This window comes from Bubalus bubalis, chromosome 2 (genome assembly GCF_019923935.1).
Source record: "Bubalus bubalis isolate 160015118507 breed Murrah chromosome 2, NDDB_SH_1, whole genome shotgun sequence".
NCBI lineage: Eukaryota > Metazoa > Chordata > Mammalia > Artiodactyla > Bovidae > Bubalus > Bubalus bubalis.
Window position 1 is genome coordinate 132,257,893 of NC_059158.1, and position 19,691 is coordinate 132,277,583.

Below are 19,691 nucleotides of genomic sequence, written 5' to 3' on the forward strand. Positions count from 1 at the left end.
TTCTTGACATGGTGTCATGCAATTAATAATGCTTGTATATGACTTCTGCTGACCAATAGGTTGAGGGAATCCACTCTGCAGACTATGATAGACAATGCCATAAAAATGAGAGTTTAAAAGTCCATGGTTGGAACAACTTTGAGTACAGTGGAGTCAGTAAGAATAAGGCCTAAAGACACAGAAGGAATGGAAAGATATGGACTGAAGATCAAACAGTTAAAGGTGTTTGCTCAAATGCCGTATTGTCAGTGGGGCCTTCTCTGACCATACTATCTAGAATTCCACCTCAAGTCCTCAAATAATAGTGCTGTCTATTCTCCCTTTAAAATTCTTCTTTGTAAAAGTTAGTCACCACTAGACATAGGATCTAGTATTTCACATATTTATTAGTTTATTTTCTGTCAGCAGGTGATAGTTTTAAAACATGACTGCAAATTCTTTGACATTTCTCTCATAGAGAGGTGAGGTTTCTGCCCCTCTCCCCAGAATCTTGGCAGGCATGGTGGGAATGACGTTATATAACTTCTGAAGCAAGGTCATAAAAGGTCATGCACTCTGCCATGTTCACTAGAACACTTGCTCTTGGAGCCTGACTACCCCAAGACAGTCGAGCTGTGTGGAAGCCCTGGTCAAAAGGAGAAGTCACTTGTGGTGCTGGGAACAGTGTCAGCTAGGCTGAGTCTGAGGCATTTAGCCCACATGGCCAGAATCCAGTGGGAAGATGAACGTACATGTAATCTCATTACATAGTTAAAATTCAGTGTGAAAGATGCTACAGTGAGATATTAGCAGAGAGCTGTGGGAACTAAAAGGAGAGAGTACCTAATGGGTGAGGGCTTAACCAAGAGGTCCATCTAAGTTGTCCTGAAGGATGGAAGAAGAATTAGACTCTAGGTCTTTTTTCTATTACTTTCAGGGCAAGGAAGGTCCATTCTTCTGACCACAGGAATCAGCCAGCTGACAGGAAGCATAACCTGAGCTATATGGTGAGTATTGGGATTATGTAACCTGATGCTATGGAATAAAACTAGCAGGTTTAGGCATGACTGTAGATGGAGGTTTGCAAGGGATTCCCTTTGCTGGGCCTGTTTTCTAATCTGTAAGAGACAGAGATTAAAGAATGTAGAGAAGGTCACTCTTACTCAGTTCTGTGATTGTTGTTCTTTCCTAAACTAGATCTTTTCAAGGTTAAAAGTCTCCATTTTGTCAAAAGCAGAGACATCACTTTGCCCACAAATGTCCATGTAGTCAAAGCTATGGTTTTTCCAGTAGTCATGTATGGATGTGAGAGTTGGACCATATCTATAAATGGAGTATAACCTTAAAAATCTGTGAATCACTGTATTGTAACCTGTAGCTTATATAATATTGTATATCAACTATACTTCAATTTTTTTCAAACAATATTGTATCCCAGCTAGAGCAACCCAAGGGTTCATCAGCTATCTTCAAGCCATATCAGAAATTCAAGGCCTTTCTCACATGACCTTCTAATTGACTCATCCATGTACCATGTATTGTGAGTTTATGCAATTGATCCAACCTAAATGTTGGACTTGACCTTCGTTCATGTTGAATTTATCTTTTAGTCTCAGAAGCATCTAGCATAGTCAATAAATACTTGTTGAATTGATTTTCATTTTGCTTTAGACTGTCAACACAATTTAACAACAGAAGCTTTTTGAATTTTTATTAATTTTATATTCTATAACCCCAAGCCTTTCTACTTTAAAGATGTAGGTTTGAGGTTTGAGATGTGTTTTTTTTTTTTAAAAAAAAAGAAACAAACAAAAAAACAAGACCACAGGCCCAAACTAAGTCTTAATTACAGACTGGGCTCACCCAGAAATATAATCTTAAACCAGCCATTCAGGAATCACCTGATCAGCACTAGTGAGATAATCTGCCTGATAGACCCCTGCCAACTCCTAAAGGAAAGTGACCTTACAGTCACCAACCAACCCACGTTTTTGCCTAGTATAACTTCTTTGTTTCTGCTCCCTCCTGTCTGTAGTCCTCTTTCCTTCTGTACAGCTCCCTAGAGCTCCTTTCTTTCTGCTAAATTGGATGCTGTCTGTTTTGAACTGATTTTTGCTCAAACTCTTAAAATTTTTAATATGCCTCAGTTTATCTTTTAACACATGAGAGCATTGATCCTGTATTTCCTCTCATCTGTGTATTTTCTCCAAATTAGACAAAGATCCGATCTCTGCATCCATAATGAATGTGACCTGGAAAAGACGTAAATCTGGTGTTTTCTACCAGCCCTCTCCATTAATGAGTAAGATTATCCGGCTAACAACTGTGCTAAATAAACTAACTCGGTGAAGATCACAAAGCAGACTCAAAAGTGACAATTCTCTAAGGAGGAGGAGATGTAAAATTCTCAAAGCTCTCTGTCAGTTACTCTCTGGCCCAGGACTATTGATTTAAAGCACAAAGTTGAATCTGAAACTTCATATCAAGCCATCTGCTTTTTGTAAAGAATTGTAGAAGTTGTTCTGAATCAGATTGTTTAAGCGAGTGTCTATGAGCGCCAGTGGAAAAGACCCTGAGACATAGCAGAAGCAGAATGGAAAAATGGTAAAGCCTCACAATCTTCATTGGTCCTGACTGACCTTTTCACCCCAGAAACCATGCCCACCCTCCCAAATTCAATCCCTAGAAGTGCCTTAGTGCCTTCCTCTCCCCTGCAGCAGGTGAGGGGTATGAAGAGGAGGAGCCTGGAGGGACAAAGGACTCTAATGATTGTATTTTCCAGCAATTTTTTCTCTTAATTCTGTGCTTTTCAAAAACTGCAGGAGTGACTGCATGTAAATAGCCCTCTCTAATGGATGTCTGTTACCACTGACTCTTTTCAGGTTTAATCCATTAAGTGCCTTCCCTAGAAAAAGGATACACTACCCCACAATCCAAAGGGTCAACCATAGAAAATAAAACACACCCTGAATGGGGCAATGTGAGAAGAGAAATCCAAACAGCCTCAGATGGTAAAGGGCTCTTTGTAAAAAAATTTTTTCAGAAGGGAAGCTAAATCATGAGCCTGATGCTTGTGCTAATCTTTTTCGCTCCTTTTTTTCCTCCTCCCTCAGGAAGGAAGCCATTCAGGACACAAGCAGGCTCTTATCCCGGGCTTCTTATCATTAACCAGAGGAGCCTGTGCTAGAAATGAGATTCAGAGCCACGGCCAGGAAAGGCTGTTTCCTTAATTGAGAGCCTCCCGTTTGAAGTCCTGTCTCCCTGATGGAGCCTGGAGCTGGCTGGGTCCCTCTGGCCAAGATCAAACATGTATAATCTCTTGCACACCACAAGCAGATGCTCCAAGACATGGAGCCTTTTTGAAAGGTCTTTAATAAGATTTCTCAGCCCTGCACGTGTCGGGCAGGTGGCGGGAGAAATAGTTTTCAGAAAAGCCACTGATCAAAGGGCTCGAGATTTAAGGCATTTCAGGGCTTTCCTGCCAGATTTACCTCAGTTAAAACTCTGCAGTTCTGGGGGATTCTCGGCACCTTGAGGATATTCTCCATCATCCTTCCCCTGCCCTGTCTCCTCTGCCAGACTTAAGGACCTCTTCTCTTCCAGTTCCTACAGTTTATGGAAATTAAAATGAGTATTCCTTGATATGTCATCTTCTTTGGGTTATTTGGAGATGCACAAGGCTGTCAGGAATCCTAGGAGAATGTTCAGTAGATGAAGCTAACACCCCATTTGGACTTGATTTGGGGGAAGGGCCTATTTTTAAAAATCAGCCAAGCTCATATGTTGTTGGAGTTGATTAGACTCTGAATCCAAATATCCTCTGTAAGTGAGGGTAAGAGCAGACATAAGGACAGGATTGGAGTGGAATTAAATGATGTAAACCATCCCCACTCCAGTACTCTTGCCTGGAAAATCCCATGGATGGAGGAGCCTGGTAGGCTGCAGTCCATGGGGTCACGAAGAGTCGGACACAACTGAGCGACTTCACTTTCACTTTTCACTTTCACTCATTGGAGAAGGAAATGGCAACCCACTCCAGTGTTCTTGCCTGGAGAATCCCAGGGACGGGGGAGCCTGGTGGGCTGCCGTCTATGGGGTCGCACAGAGTCGGACACGACTGAAGCGACTTAGCAGCAGCAGCAAACCATGAGAAGCCACTAGCACAAATGTTCCGAAAGGCTCAGAAATGCTTATTATTAGCTTATTATTAGTTTGTTATTACCCCTGTGGTTGGGAGAGCCTTTAGCTAGAGACTAGACTGTCTAAGCCTAACACAGAGTTAGTAAAGCACACTAAAGCACAAGAGTCAAGGCTTTGTCATCTATGGTCATGCAATATCTCCTGGGTGGAGAAACTAGATTATTTTAAACACACAGTGCTGTACTCCTGCTGTCCCACCTTGGCCCTGGCCACTTCTCCTCTCACACTTCCTACTCCCTCTTCTCTATGCCCATTACCCCTTCCTTTTTGCCATTCTGTCCCCTACATTCAGCAAAACCCCCAAACCAGACCATTCTAATCATATGCATTCTTTTTCTTCAGCCTGGGCTGCTGAGTTTTACAGAGAAGTCCTTGCTGCTCAGACAGAAGTCACCACAGCATTACAGATTCAGATGTCAGCAGGAAATGTCTCTATATGTCTCCAGTTTACATGGCAGAGAGTTCATACTGGGCTTCCCTGGTGGCTCAGATGGTGAAGAATCACCTGCAGTGTGGGAGACATTCCCTGGGTTGGGAAGATCCCCAGGAAGAGGGCATGGCAACCCATTCCAGTATTCTTGCCTGGAGAATCCCCATGGACAGAGGAGCCTGGCACGTTATAGTCCATGGGGTGGCAAAGAGTTGACACAACTGAGCAACTAAGCACAGCACACATAGAGTTCATACTCCTCAAACCCTAGCCTACCTTCTCCCATCTCGTCAGCAGATGACCTGGTCTCTTTGGTTACTGAGAAAAGGGAGGCTACCAGGCAGAGATCCCTCAACCCACTGCTTATCAATCTGCACACTGACTGCCACCCAGACTCACCCATCCCCATCCTCTAAGGCACTGGTCCATCTTTTTCGCCTGTGCTCAGGATCCCATCTTCTGCATCTTATTCTTTGTTAAACTTCCTAAATGCACTTAGCCACATTCCTCTCTCCCTTTCTCTCCTCCTCTTTCTCTTACACACACACACACACACACCCCACACACACTCTTTCTCTCTCATCTGTCCATATTTCTTTTATTCTGGCTTCTGCCTTATCCTGTCTTCTTCCCTTAATGGCCAAACTTTCTGAAAGGCTTCCCACATCATCTCTGTTCTCACAGTGTGTTCACTTCTACAACTGGGCTTCGCATTCTGCCCCTCCCCACACTGAATCTACCTTGCTGCTAGGTTGAAAAGGTTCTCTCCAGGCTCTGTGTCATTGGATCTGTCTGCAGCATTTCCCGTCAACTTTCCTGACAATACTCTCTACTGATTTCCATGACAGCACTCCATGCTAGTTCTCTCAACTCTTTGATCACACCTTTTCAGACTCCTAATTGACTGCCCCTTATCCATTAGTAGCCCTCCCTGGGTTCTGGCTTCTCACTCTGCACATTCTCCCTGATTATCTTATCCTCACTCTCAGCTGGAACCACCACCTCGCTCCAAGCCAGATTACTCTTTTAAGCTCTAACTGCTCACAACTGCCCATGGGACACATCCGCTTAGTTGTTCCACAGGCACCTCAAAATCACCATCTTGTTAACCAGTTTTCCTGTCCTCTTCCCTAAACCCAGTCTCATCTCCCCCAGCAAATCAGTCACCAAAGGTAGTTGGTTCTCCCTCCTAATTTTTCCTTCTTCAGCTCTCCATCCAATAGTCACTACTTAGTGCAGGAGCCTATTTTTTTGCCTAGGTGCAACAACCCCAAACTCATCTGTCTCTAGTCCTGCTAGATGCCCCTCATTCTCCAACAGCATTGCCTTCAGGAAGAGCTTTCCACAACCAAATTTCATGGCCTCTTGGGTCCTTCATGATCTCCTTCTCTAAAAACCCAAAAGGGTGGGTCTCTGCAACTCTGATATCACTATATGATCCTAACCTTCCTGGCTACAGGTGAATGGCTCGAGGAACAAATATGATCCAAGCTGAACCAATCAGATTCTACTAAGAATTTACAATGAGGACCCAGAAGATTCTAAACAGGTATGGCAGCACTTAAACTGAATGAGTATTCACTAGGCAATTTTTGTTTTCTTCTATTTTCTGTGTTTTCTAAACTAAACAACCCAACATATAACAGTTTTGTAAGAAGACAACAAAAACCTTGCTATTGGTTTTAAAATAAAAACTGTAGGATTTTATCTTCTACTCTCAAGTCAATTCTCATTCAAATGCTTACTTATATGAAATAAAAAGAATAGGTTGACCATAAACAATAATATTTACTTGTGTGGTCAAAATATTCTCAGGTCATAGGAATTAAGGATTACTTCCTACTAAATTCATTCACTGCTTTCCTCCTTTTCCTACTGTTTTTCTGGTGGGCCTCTTATAAAACCTTTGAGCTTCGACACAGGAGCGATAGTGGTTGGTTAAAAGTCTGGGCTTTTGATCAAACAAATGTAGATTAAAATCCTAGCTTTACCTTCAACAGGGTAATTGAGGACAGTCTACTTAATATCTTGTGTCTCAGATTCTTTCTGTGTGAAACAGGAAGATAAAGCCTGTGTCTCAAGATTGCAGTGAAGTTTATATGGCATTGTGTATATAAAGCTCTTGACACAGATTAAGCTTACAGTAAGTAATATTACAAAAAACCTATCTATCGACTTGCTGGGGCCCTACCACCCTGAGTGATTGTTGCTGATCTCTAGCCCTCAGGTGCCCCTGGTTCTGTTCCCCAGTCAATCTGGCCCTCACCCTTGGCTCTAACAGTTCTCGTTTTCAAGATCAGAGACTCTGAGGTCTACATATTAAAAAATTGCCCTTCTTTCACTGGACAGATGGGGCCTGGGTAGAGGATGAGGGAGAACATGGGTATTTCAAGAAGTACTCCCAGCCAGACTTCCCAAGGAGAGACAGGGCACACCAATATGGCCCTATACAATGGAGCCCCCACCCCCACCCTGTTCCTCCAACTTCAACTCCTACCTACTCTTTTCCTGCTGGTTTAATGATCTCCTATCACACTGTCTTTTTTAGTTCTTCTTCAGACCCACCATGAATGTTCCTGCCTTGAGGCCTTCACCTCTGCTGTCTCCCCTGCCTCTTTCCTTGCACTTACTTGGCTGGCTCCTGGTCTTCATTCAGTTCTCTGCTCAAATATCAGCCATGCCCTCTCTGCACACTATCTAAGACAGCTCTCTTCCCCTAGGTAACCTCTGTCACCCTGCCTTATATTCACAGAGCACCTATCGCTATCTAGAAGTATGCTGTTTATTTGCCTATGTGTGTGCAGCCTAATGAAGGTGACGTCTTTGTCTTTTTGTTTGCTACTGCCGAGTATGATGTCTGAAACATAATAGGCCTTCAATAAATATCTGTCAGGCAACGAAATAAAATGTTAGAACAATCAGAAAGCATGTCAGCAATATATATAGTCAGATAAAAATACGTGGGCTTGGGAACTTGGTAGAAACGATAGGCTTGTAACTAATAAAAAGAAACCAGAAGGGTAAGCCAAGAATAGGAGTTGACAAGGGAAAAGATATGTGCTAGAATGACTTAAGACAAGTTCAGATGATAATTTAGACTGACCTGAATAGAGCAGAATTGTTATTTTGGAGGAAAATAAAGTGGGTGTGGGGGGGATGCAGAGATGGCAATGGTGTTGGTGACTGTGGCGGTAAACTGAGACTGCCGCGTACGGCTGCACAGGCTGTGCACCACACAGAAAGCATCGCATCTCAATTGTTGTCATTCGCAGTGGGAAGCTTCCAGCCGTTATTTCTTCTGCTCTTTTTGTTTCCTCTCTTCCTGGCACTGCAGTTATGCACATGGTGCTGTACTTAGAGGTGTGTCACATTTCACTAAGGATCTATCAATTGTTCTGCATGTTCTTCCCTTCTTCAGACTGAACCATCTCCATCTATCTTCAAGTTTTCTGATTCATTATTCTGCCAGCTCACATTTACCGTTGAGTCCCTCTAGTGAATTTTTTCATTTCAGTTATTGTATTTTTAACTTGAGAATTTCCATTTGGTTTTTTAAAAATAATTTCTATCCTTTTATTAATGTTTTCTATTTGATGAGACATGATCACCATATCTTTCTTTTTAAAGCATGGTTTCCTTTAGTTCTTTGAATATCTTTATAATGATTGCTTTGAAGTCTTTGTATAATCCAACATCTGGGCCCTATCAAGGCAGATCTTGTTGTCTGCTCTTTCATTCCCTATGTATGGGTCACATTTTCCTCTTTCTATGCCTGTGTTATAATTTTTTGTTGTTGTTGAAACTGTGTGTTTTAGGTAACAGCAATTGTAGCAACTCTGGATTCCAATTTCCCTCTCTTGTCTCTGGAGCTTGTTTTTATGGTTTGTTTGTTTAGTAACTTGGTTAGACTATTTTAGTGAAGTCTGTTTCCCCCTCTGTCTCACCCTATGGCAGTGTTGCTCCTCAGAGGGTGAAAACTTGGGTGTGTACAGAACCACCCTGTAATGACAGCGGGTTTAGCAAGCTGAATGAGGCCTATATCCTACAAACAAGAAATGGGAGACTTGTACCCAGGAGGGTCCCACTGTCCTACTCCATTTTACACTTTGTTTTAAATAAAGTCGATTTCTTTAAGAAGCGCATGGGGGCTCCCTTTTCTTATGGACTTTGTCTCCCCTAGGTCAAAACCTCTAAGCCACGACTCTGGGTGCTGGGAAGGGCGAGAGCCTCTCCTCTCCTCAGCTTTTCTCTTCCAGGGTAGAGCCTCAACCCCATCAGTGAGTTGGGATGAAGGTGATCACATTCCAGGGTTCTTGTTCCATGCCTGGGTTAGAGCCCTGTCTTCTAAGGGGTAGCTGAGTTTCAGAAGAGACCCCAACCTCTCAGCCACACTCACAAGGAATCTAGCCTCTTTAACAGAGCTGGAGGGGATAAGAAATGCTCTCCTGGTGAGATATAGTAACTTTTGATAGGGAGCTGAGGGGAGAGGAAGCCCCATCTTCTTGGCTACACCTGCCTATAGTGGGATTTCCATTCAGCTGAGATGCAGGGGAAGTGGTGGGGTGGTGGGGGGTGGGGGATGAGGGGGAGGGAAGAAATGGATTGTTGATTCAGATGCCTCAGGATCTCTCTCATTTTGAAATAAAATTTTAGTAAATTTTCTTGAGTAAAGAAAGATTTCCACATTTAGGACAATTTCCAGAGACTTTAAATGTGGTTTCTGTTGTTTTAATAGTTTTCACTAGTTTTGCTTATTCCTCTGGGGAGTGGGTCTGCAGAGCTCCTCTTGCTGCTCTCCTTGTATATGCATCCTTGCAGGCTTGTATCTTTATGATAATGAGCACTTTCTGGCAGATGGCTGTAAGACATCTTATTCTAACAAACTCAGCATGTTCCAAAACTTTCCATCAAATAAAAGTCATGTCTTGGGGAAGGTATACATTTTCTTGATTTGTACAGAGGCTCCTTTGGGTCAAGCCTTGGCCTTGGTGGTGAAGGCTAGGGGGTGGAAGTATAATGTGATTGGAGCTGGAGGTGGTCCTAACCATATTATGGGGTCAGTACTGTTGCATTTGACTGTGCATGTTATATACTGTGCAGCTGTGGGGTCATCATAGATTTATATTTGTTATTATGATTCTGCAGGAGTGTTTCTCATTTGCTCCTCCTGGTCTACTCTTCCCACTTCATCACCTTGCTCTGTGTCCAAGAAATTGATCTGTATGAGCTGTTTCAATGGGCCACCACACTCTCTGGCTTCTGGTTGAATTCAGAGAAAATCAGAGGGTAAAAAGAATGTGAGAGCATTTCTTCTTCCCATTCTGTTTGCTAGGTTACCATGTCTTGCCCACATCCCTCTACTAAAGGTCCCACTTTAGTAACTACATTCTGCCCTTAAATCTCCAGGCCTAGTGGGTGATAACAGCTCCTGACTGTTGCAACCCCTAGGGTACTACACTCCCCATTATTTGTTTCCCTAAATCCTACCCAAAGCTTTGTAAATAGTCCTTTTATTAACTGTACCTAAAGTATCCAATTTGAATGTACCATCTGTTTCCTGGTGAGACCCTGGCTTATAACAAGGATTTTACTGCAGATGGCAGTCAAATATCTTGAGGCCAAAGTACCTTTTCTGTCTTGCACCTGAGCTAGCCATCCTAAAGGGGGTAGGGGAATTGTAGGAAAGTGGTAGTGGTGGTTGGGGTGGCAGGGCTTATGCAATTATTCTGAATGACAGGATAAAACGAATATGTGCAATGGACATTATAGATTCTTAAACATGTGCATGATGCTCTCTAAGATAATTCTGGCAGCTTTGTGAAAACATCCTGGGATAAAGGATAACTTCAGGAAAAGAAGCCAACTAGAAAACTGCGGCTCTATTATTGGAACAAGACAGTGAGGGCCTAGAGTAGAAAAGAAAACCTAGAGGGAAAAGAAAGCATCCCGGAGACCTAGTAAAGAGTAAAGGCAGAACTTCCTGACAAGTTGTGTTGGAGATAGAAGGAAAAAAAAAAAACAAAACAGGAAGAATAACTGTAGAACCTATGGGTAAACTAGAGAGTTGAGGAAGATGATAGAAATAAAAATGATAAGAATGACTAATTGAAGCTTAGATATTTTAAATGCTCCCTGAGTTGTGACCACAGGTTTTAAGAGCTAACAAGTATTAACCCTCTTAATCCCCTACCAACTTTGTGAAATAGATCTTGTTACTACAATTTACAGGAAACAGAAGCACAGAGAGCTCCAGTTACTTATCCAAAGTCACACAGTAAGCAAGTTACTGAATAATTGAGCTGAGATGTAAAGTCTAGAGCCTGAAGCCTGCTACCTCTGAAGATGTGTAGGAAGTGCTAAGGGCTCAGGGAGCTGGGGTCCTAAATCAACTCTCCAACTTTATCTTTATCCCTGGTGTGCATCAAAGTGGCCATAATTAACTCCTTACTGTTTCCATATTCACCACATTCTTCCTACCTCTGACTGGAATGCCCTTGCCTTCTTGCCCACCTAACAATTAAAATAATAACATTGTTGAACATCTGTTGTATATGCTGTGACTATTTTGTGTGCTTGATATGTATTTGCTCCTTAATCTTCAATGACCACCTCTTGAGTTGGGTATTATTATTATGACTATTATTATGATTATTATTCTTATCCATTAAAAGGTATGCTATAGGGAGCAGGGATTTCTGTCTGTTTTATTTATCAGAATGCTGCCTAGCTCAGCAAAGATGTGTTGACTGAATAAACTTTACAGATGAGGAAACCAAGGCACAACTTGGGCTAACATGACACAATAGTATGCCGTGGGGACTGGCTGGCGCCCAGCTGTCTGGCTTCCTAGTCAGTGTGGTATCACTAACTCCCTCCAACCCAGTTGTTAAGATCAGCACAGACATCACCTCCCCTGGAAGCTGGAAGGGATCTTTTGGGAAAACTTTCCCACTCCTCTCCCCTTCCCATGGGAGGTCTTAGAAACAGCTCATCTTGGGCTTTGAGCAAGATCACCAATCATGAATCAGCTTGCTCGATCTTCAAATCCTGCACTGCTTCTTTGTGGTCTTCCTCGCTTCTCCTTGGCCTCTTCCCTTGTTTTCTATGCTGCTCTCCTCTCATGTACTCATTTTAGATTCCCAGGATCACACTCCCACCCTCAGCCTTGCCCTTTATCTCCCTTGGCCAAATTCTGGCAGTAACACTGTCCATACAGCCACTCCCTGCCATTCCCTGGGGCCCAGTGTGCTAGCTTTGCAGAAGATACTTGGGTTTCCATTTCTATCCAAACTTTGATCCTCTCCAAGCCTCTTTTTATAGTCCGCAAATTGCATTTCCTGTTTCCTCTCAAACTTTGAAATTAGGCAGTGGAGGCTGCCCTGGGTGTGGTACTCTAAAAGTAGGACTGGCTTCACCTCCTCCTTATTTCTCATAATGTAGCAGGAGAGAGAGGAGTGTTTATTAGATGTCTAGTAGAATTCCAGCAAGGAGCTCAGGTGAGCACACCTGTGGGGAGAAAGGATGGATAGGATGGCCTTAGAAGGACACTGCTACTGCAAAGCCTTGCTTTAATTCATGTCCTAAAATTAAGCAAAAGGAAAATTCCAAAAGGACAAGTAAGCAGCCTCATCACATTTCCCAGACAGGAGCAGATTGTGTCAATGATTGTGTTCTGTTAAGCATTGCATTTGCTGTGACCTAATGTCCCACGAAGGAGCTCTGGTTCCAACAACTGACAGGGATAACTAAAACCAAAATCTCTGTTTTTCCAATTGGAGATTAAAACTTATATCTGGAGCCATGCATTTAGGGGGAATACTTGGTATTTCATAAGCCACAAATACTATTCTTTTCTTTCGGGAAGGAACCCGTTCTTAGGAAACCAGTTAGGGAAGGCAAATTGCCTTTCGCGGTCTCGTTTCGATTCCTGGCTCTAAGAGTTTGTGACTCATGACCACAGACTTCAGCCTGAGCCTGGGCAGCGGCCTGGAGCTGGGAGTGGAGGTTATTACTGGAGATGACTAACCAGCATGTAGCTGAGGTAGCGGAATCTGGTGCTGCTAATGAGAAAAGATGACTACTGCTTTTTCTTTTCCATAAGCTGGAGGTTTTCTTTGGCAGATTTTCATCCTATGCATGAAAATGGCAGACTTGCCGCTCCAGACGTTAAGTTTCCATAGATGTAGAATTATAGAATGTCAGAACTAGAGAGGGATCATCTCTTCCATTGTCTCAAGTTATATAAAGAGAACTAAATTAGAAAGACCAGGTAACTGCCTTTGCTAATAAAAGCTTTCACTGATGCTAGGGTCCAAGGTTTTTCCTGTGGAAGCCAGAAGGGTGTCTCCATGGGCCATCTCCAGGTGTGGAGTAGAGTAATTTGGAAAGAGCAGAATATTGTTCTGTGGATGACGTTTTGTTGACACTCCTTTCGAGGTTTAGCAATGTTCTGATTATCAGTGACATAAGCAAAGTCAAGAGATGTGGGTTTGATTTCTGGGTCAGGAAGATCCCCTGGAGTAGGAAGTGGTAACCCACTCCAGTAGTCTTGCCTGGAAGGTCCATGGGACCACAGAAAATCAGACATGACTGAGCCACTGAGCACACACAAGTAAAGACAACGTCTTCAGTGCTATCCTGGAAAAAAATAGGAGCACAAAGGCCAATGAACAGAGGAGCTCGTGGAGCATTGCAGAAGTTGACCTTGAATTCTGCATGTTGCCCAGAGGGGCCTCTTGCATATATCACATTTTCAGCCTGCTGATTGTGCAGACTGTATGTGGTGGGTTGCACTATGCCAAGTTACCTTGGGTGGGAACTTTGTTTTCGTAGATCCTCTTCCTGCCCTGAGCCAGGTTAGAGTTGACCAGGAGTGGAAACTGCACAAGATTTGAAAGGCAGAAGAGAGGCCATGGCTGTCACTTTCTGAGGGTCTTTTTGGAGTTCTGTGTAGTGAAGGATGGGCAAAGCTTATCCTCACTCTGCTCTGCATCCAGACAACTGGCCATGCTGACCAGCAGCCCCGAGCCCCTTGCCAGATACCAGGCTACAGACCCACAGCAGAAACAAAGGCCAGAGCTCCCTGAAAACCTCATCACAACCCCACTTCACAATTGCCCTTCAGTTCTTGAAATATGATTAACTCCTCTGCTTGACTAGTTTATGACACTTCATCCCCCAACTTGCCCTTTCACACCTTCACTTCCCCAGCTGCTCCCACACTTGTGTGAGGTCTAGTTCCTCTAAAAGATACTTTATCCTGAAACATAGAGTGACTCTGCCCCTCTGACAGAACGCTGAGTCATTCATGCTGGATCTCTAGGCAACGTGAGCCTGGAACATCCAGGGCTCCTCCCTCTCCCTGCATTTGGAAATCCACTATGAAATCCAGATGGTAAAGGAGGAAGCAGGAAGTGCTCTTACTGCGTGCAGGCAAGTGTATGTTGTCAGCGCCTCCTTGTAAGCCTTCTCAGGTAAATAGAGAAGGGAAGGGCCCTGACTCTGTTTAGCGAAGTCAAGGAAGATGGAGGAAGCTGAGGGCCATACATCCTGGTGGGCCCACCCATGGGGATAGTGTTTCCATCAGGCTAAAGCCTTTCCTAAGACTTTGCAACCTCTAACCCTGTCTTGTTCCTTGCTTCCCCCTAAAGAACTGAGCTGTATTACAAGATTTTTGATACCCTCATTATCTAATGGATCTACAGAACTGAAGACTGGCTTCCTTAATCTATTTTGACAGTTCCTATTTCCAGACCCTTCTGGAATGAGATAAGTTGTGAAAATCAATCTTAAAAGGACTATGATTAACTGAACTTTTCCATCCCCTATAAAATGCATAATTTGTAGCTTTTCACATTATTGTTTTCACCCTGTCATTTAAAAACATGACATGATAGTGGTGAAAAAGTCAGACTATCATTTGAATTAACTTCCTGAGGCCTAAGGGGAAAAGCCCCAAATTAGAAAACTGCTAAACTCACCAGATTTTAGCTGAACTCTAAATGGCAGAGGAAAGACGTGACTATATCTGACAGTAGGATATCAGGTGAATTTTTTAGTAAATTTTTTTCTCTTTTCTTCTCTATTGGGCAATGTAAATTTTCCTTTTAAATTTCCACATTGATTTTTTTTTAAAAAATAGCTGACTCAGAAGTTCCTGAAAACACTGATAGCAGGTTGTTAAAACAGTTCTAGAAGAAAAGATTCTCTGGTTAAAGCTTGGGAAATATTGGCTTCACTCAGAACAAGAGACAGAATGCCTCCTTGTCTTAAGAGCTGTGCTGGACACCCGGCAAAAGTATGTGGCCCCAGTATAGTTAAACAAGCTTGCTTCCCGGAAGGTTCTTTAGCACCAATGTGCATCATGAATTCCAAGGGGAAACACTGCCACATTTTTCCAACTGATCTGACCACCCTTCTTCCTCTTCCTCTCTCTTTTCTACAGCTTACACAGTAGAAATAGTTTTCCTTAGGATACTTGTTTGTGAACAGCTGACTTAAATCAAATAAAATCCTGAGCCTAACTCATTTGTAAAAAGAGTATTTTTAAAGAACAGCATTGAACTCTTATCCAAGTCGAACCCTGCATCATTTAAAAAATTGAGAAGATGCTATCCATTTTTTTATACTATGAACTAACAGCATTGACATCATATTTGTTAGCAATGCAAAGATGGATCTTATTGGTTTTTTACAGCTTTAAGTGGAACAAATGTTTAATGTATCTGCTAGAGCAGTGATAATTCACTAAGTAGAAAAACAGCAAGCAAATTCTTGACTTTGGGCTGTGTTTATACTTCTGTTGTAAAAGATGAATTCAGTACAACTTGATATGTAGTAGAAGAAAAAATCGGAGACTGGATTGTTTTTTGAATTATAGTCCAAGTGTCTGCTTTTGTCCATTTAAGGACTATCTTCTCTGGTACTTTTAGAGGAAAGGGGAGCTTGTCTCACTTCTCCTTCAGGGCTAGTCCAAACCAGCCCAGTTCTCTGTTATGTCCAGGCTGCAGCTCCTGCTTGGACCTCCATTCACCTGAATCCTGGTCCCCTGGATTCTGTTGCCTCCCTTGGTATGATGCTTCTGTGATACATGCTGCTAGCCTCGCTGGCTGAGCCATCCTGCAGGCTCATTTGCCTACATCATTCTGTTCCTGAACTTCCCACCATGATGTTGGTGGTAAAAGACTTCATTTTTTTAAGTAAAAGGAATGAAATTTTAGCCATTTCATCCTGATGAATTTCTAACCTCCTCGGAGCCCTGGATTGTCTCTTTTGTTTGCTCACACAGTCTCTCTTTCTCCCTCTCTCATTCTTTTAAAAGTTGAGCATATGGAGGTATAATTTATATATGATCAATACTATATAAAATTCACCCTGTTTAAATGTACAGTTATATGACTTCTGACAAGTGCTACCGTTGCATCTGTGTGTGTGTTTGTGTGTGTGTATGCTCAGTCGTGTCTGTTTCTTTGTGACTCCATGGTCTATAGCCCACCAGTCTCCTCTGTTCATGGAATTTTCCAGGCAAGAATACTGAAGTGGGTTGCCATTTTCTTCTCCAGGGGAGCTTGCCAATCCAGGGATCAAACCTGCAGGTGGATTCTTTACCACAGAGCCACCTGGAAAGCCCACAGTTGTATGACCACCACCTTAATCAAGATGTAGAACTCTGCATCACCCCCCGAAGTTCCCTTGTTCTCCTTTCTAGTCACCCTCACCTTACCACTAGCCCTTGCCACCACCAATCTGTTTTCTCTCAATATCTTTGCCTTTTCAAGTTGAATTTGGTGATTGGGATTGACATATAGACACTACCATGTGTGAAATAGATAACTAATGAGATAACCTACTATATAGCACAGGAAACCCTTCTCAATGTTCTGTGGTGACCTAAAAGGGAAGGAAATCCTAAAAACAAGGTATACATGTATATGTATGGCTGATTCACTTTTCTATACAGCAGAAACTAACACAACATTGTAAATCAACTCTACTTCAATAAAAATTAACTTTAAAAAAGGAATTAAAGAGGAATCACACCATATATAGCTTTACTTACTTAGCATTAATACATTTGATAGTTTTTCCATGAATTATCGGTTTGTTTGTTCTTACTGGTGAGTCGTACTCCATTGTATGGCTGCACATTTCTTTTTTTAACCAATTTGCCTGTTGAGAGACATTTGAGGTGTTTCCCATTTTTTGGTATTTATTAATAAAATCACTGTAAACATATACTTACAGGTTTCCATGTGAATAAAAGTCTTCACTTCTCCTGGGAAATGAGATAGCTGAATCATGGGGTAAGTGTATGTTTAACTTAATAAGAAACTGACAGCTTTCAAAGGTGGCTGTTATGTCATATTGCATTCCCACCAGCAGTGCATAAATTTCCAGTTGATCCATATCTTCATCAGCACTTGGTATTTTTTTCTTTTAACAGGTCTAATAGATACTTGTATAGTGATACCTCATTGCGGTTTTAATTTGCTCAGTGACTAACAGTGTTGCATATCTTTTCATGTCCTTATGTGCCACCATATACCATTTTTGGTAAAGTGTCTGTTCAAAACTTCGGCCATTTTTAAAAACTGGATAGTTTGTTTTCTTAATATTGCATTTTTAAGGTTCTTTATACATTTTTGTTATAAGTGCTTCATTAGACATGTTTTACAAATATTTTTCCCAGTTGGTGATTTATGTCTGTAAAGTTTCTTAATTGTCCCTCAAAGAGCAGAAGTTTTAAATTTTGATTAATTCTATCAATTTTTTCTTTTATGGATAATACTTCTACTGTGGTATATAAAGATGTTTTGCCAAACTCAAAGTCAAAAAGATTTTCTCTTATGTTTTCTTCTAAGAAATTTATAGTTTTAAAATTAAAATTTAGATTTAATTCATTTTTGTATATGGTATAAGACATGGGTCAAAGTTTTTTTTTTTATATAAATATCCAATTGTCCACCACAATTTGTTGAAAATACTATTCTTTCTAAACAAATTACTATATTAAGTTTCTCCAGAGATGCAAAGGACTTTCCTGATGAGTCTGTTGGTAAAGAATCCACCTGCAATGTGGGAGACCAAGGTTCAATCCCTGGATTGGGAAGATCCCCTGGAAGAGGCATGGCAACCCACTCCAGTATTCTTTCCTGGAGAATCCAAATGGACAGAGGAGCCTGGTGGACTGCAGTCCATGGGGTTGCAAAGAGTCAGACACAACTGAGTGACTAAGCACAGCACAGAGACACAAAACCAATAGGATATATGTTTATAGTTCTGTTACATGTATTTTATATTATGTTTATATTATATACAAAATATATACAATTATTTATTATGAGGAATTGACTAATTTAATTATGTAGGCTAAGAAGTACTACCATCTGCAAGCTGAAGCCCCAGGGAAGCTTTGGTATAATTCCAGTCCAAATTCAAAGGTCTCAGAACCAGGAGCACAGATGTTTTAAGCTTCAGTCCAAGAGCAAAAGACCATTATTTTCATTCAAGCAGTCAGGCGAAAGGAGAGAAAATTCTCCATTCCTCTGCCTTTTGTTTTATTCAGGCCCTCGATGGACTTGAAGATACCTGCCTACACTGGGGAGAGCCATCTGCCCTACTCAGTTTACTGATACAAATGCTGATCTCTCCCAGAAATATTCTCAAGGACACACCTAGAAATAATGTTTATCCAGATTTCTGGACATCCTGTAACCTCTAAAGTAACACAAAACATTAATCATACCAATTACCTTGGAACCTTTGTCAGTAATCAATTGACCATGTATGTGTGCTCTATTTCTGAACTCTCTATTCTGTTCCATTGATCTCTCCTTTCATTAATACCACATAGTCTTGATCCATGTTGCTTTATAATGATTCTTAAAGTCAGAGAGAATAAGGTCTAATGTATTTCCCAGGTGGCTCAATGGTAAAGAATCTGCCTGCAATGCAAGAGACGTGGGTTTCATCCTTGGGTCGGGAAGACCTTCTGGAGAAGGAAATGGCAACCCACTCTAGTATTCTTGCCTGGGAAATGCCATGGGGAGAGGAGCCTGGCAGGTTACAGCCTACAGGATCGGAAAGAGTCAGACATGACTTAGCACGTACACAGCACGTAAGATCTTACAATCTTGTTCTTTTTCAAAACTGTTTTGGCTTTTCCACATAAATTTTAGTATCAGCTTGTCTATTTCTACAAAATATAGTTCTATTACTTTGGTTTAGGTTGTAGGTTGGATCTTCAGATAAATTTGGGGAGAGTATCGAGTACAATATAACAATATCAAGTCTTTGAATCTATGAGCACAATACTCTCTCGTTTGTTTAGGTCTTCTTTGGTTTCTTTTATCAATGTTCCGTAGTTTTCACTCTACAAATAAATATTCCACAAATTTTGTTAGATTTATACTTAAGTATTTTTGTTTTTCAATGCTATTATAAATGGAGCATTTAAAAAACTCATATTTCAATTGCTCATTCTTAGTATATACAAACACATTGATTTTTTTTTATATTGACTTTTTATAAAATGTGACCTTGCTAAACTCATCCATTACTTCTAGTTCATATTTGGAAACTAGGGTGTTTTCTATGTAGACAATCATATCTGCTAATAGAGATAGTCTTATTTCCTCCTTTCCAGTCTGTATGCCACTTTTTCCCTTGTCTTATTACAGCGGCTGGAGTCTTCAGAAGAATGTTGGTAGGAGTGTTGAGAGTAAATATCCTTGCCTTATTTCCAATCTTAGCAGGAAAGTAATCAGTCTGACACCATTAAGTATGATGTTAGCTGTAGGTTTTTAAATGATGTCCTTCACCATATTAAAGAAATTCCCCTCTACTCCTGGCTTGCTGAGAATTCTAGCATGAATAGTAATTTTGTCAGAGGTTTTATTCTGAATCTATTGAAACAATCATATGGTTTTTTTCCCTCAGTCTTTTGATACGGTGAATAATATGATTGGTTTTCAAATATTGAGCCAACATTGTATTTCTGGGATTAACTCCTTTTGGTATGATGTATTATTTTTATTACTGGAATCAATTTTTTTATTTGTATTTATTGCTATGAGTGTTTGAG

The 19,691-nt window shown here is 41.4% G+C and overlaps 1 long non-coding RNA gene across 4 annotated transcripts; it reads left to right on the top strand.

Moving 5' to 3' along the window:
• Nucleotides 1-811: 811 nt before the first annotated feature.
• LOC123331734 lies at nucleotides 812-18,592 on the top strand. 4 transcript variants are annotated; one of them, XR_006548484.2, is made up of 5 exons: nucleotides 812-986; nucleotides 2,195-2,583; nucleotides 6,069-6,158; nucleotides 16,853-16,911; nucleotides 17,623-18,592. It is a non-coding gene; the product is annotated as an uncharacterized LOC123331734 (long non-coding RNA). The 4 variants fall into 4 exon arrangements; XR_006548483.2 differs by lacking the exon at nucleotides 812-986 and having other exon boundaries at nucleotides 1,923-2,583; XR_006548482.2 differs by lacking the exons at nucleotides 812-986; nucleotides 2,195-2,583 and adding an exon at nucleotides 4,781-5,781.
• The last annotated feature ends 1,099 nt before the right edge of the window (nucleotides 18,593-19,691 follow it).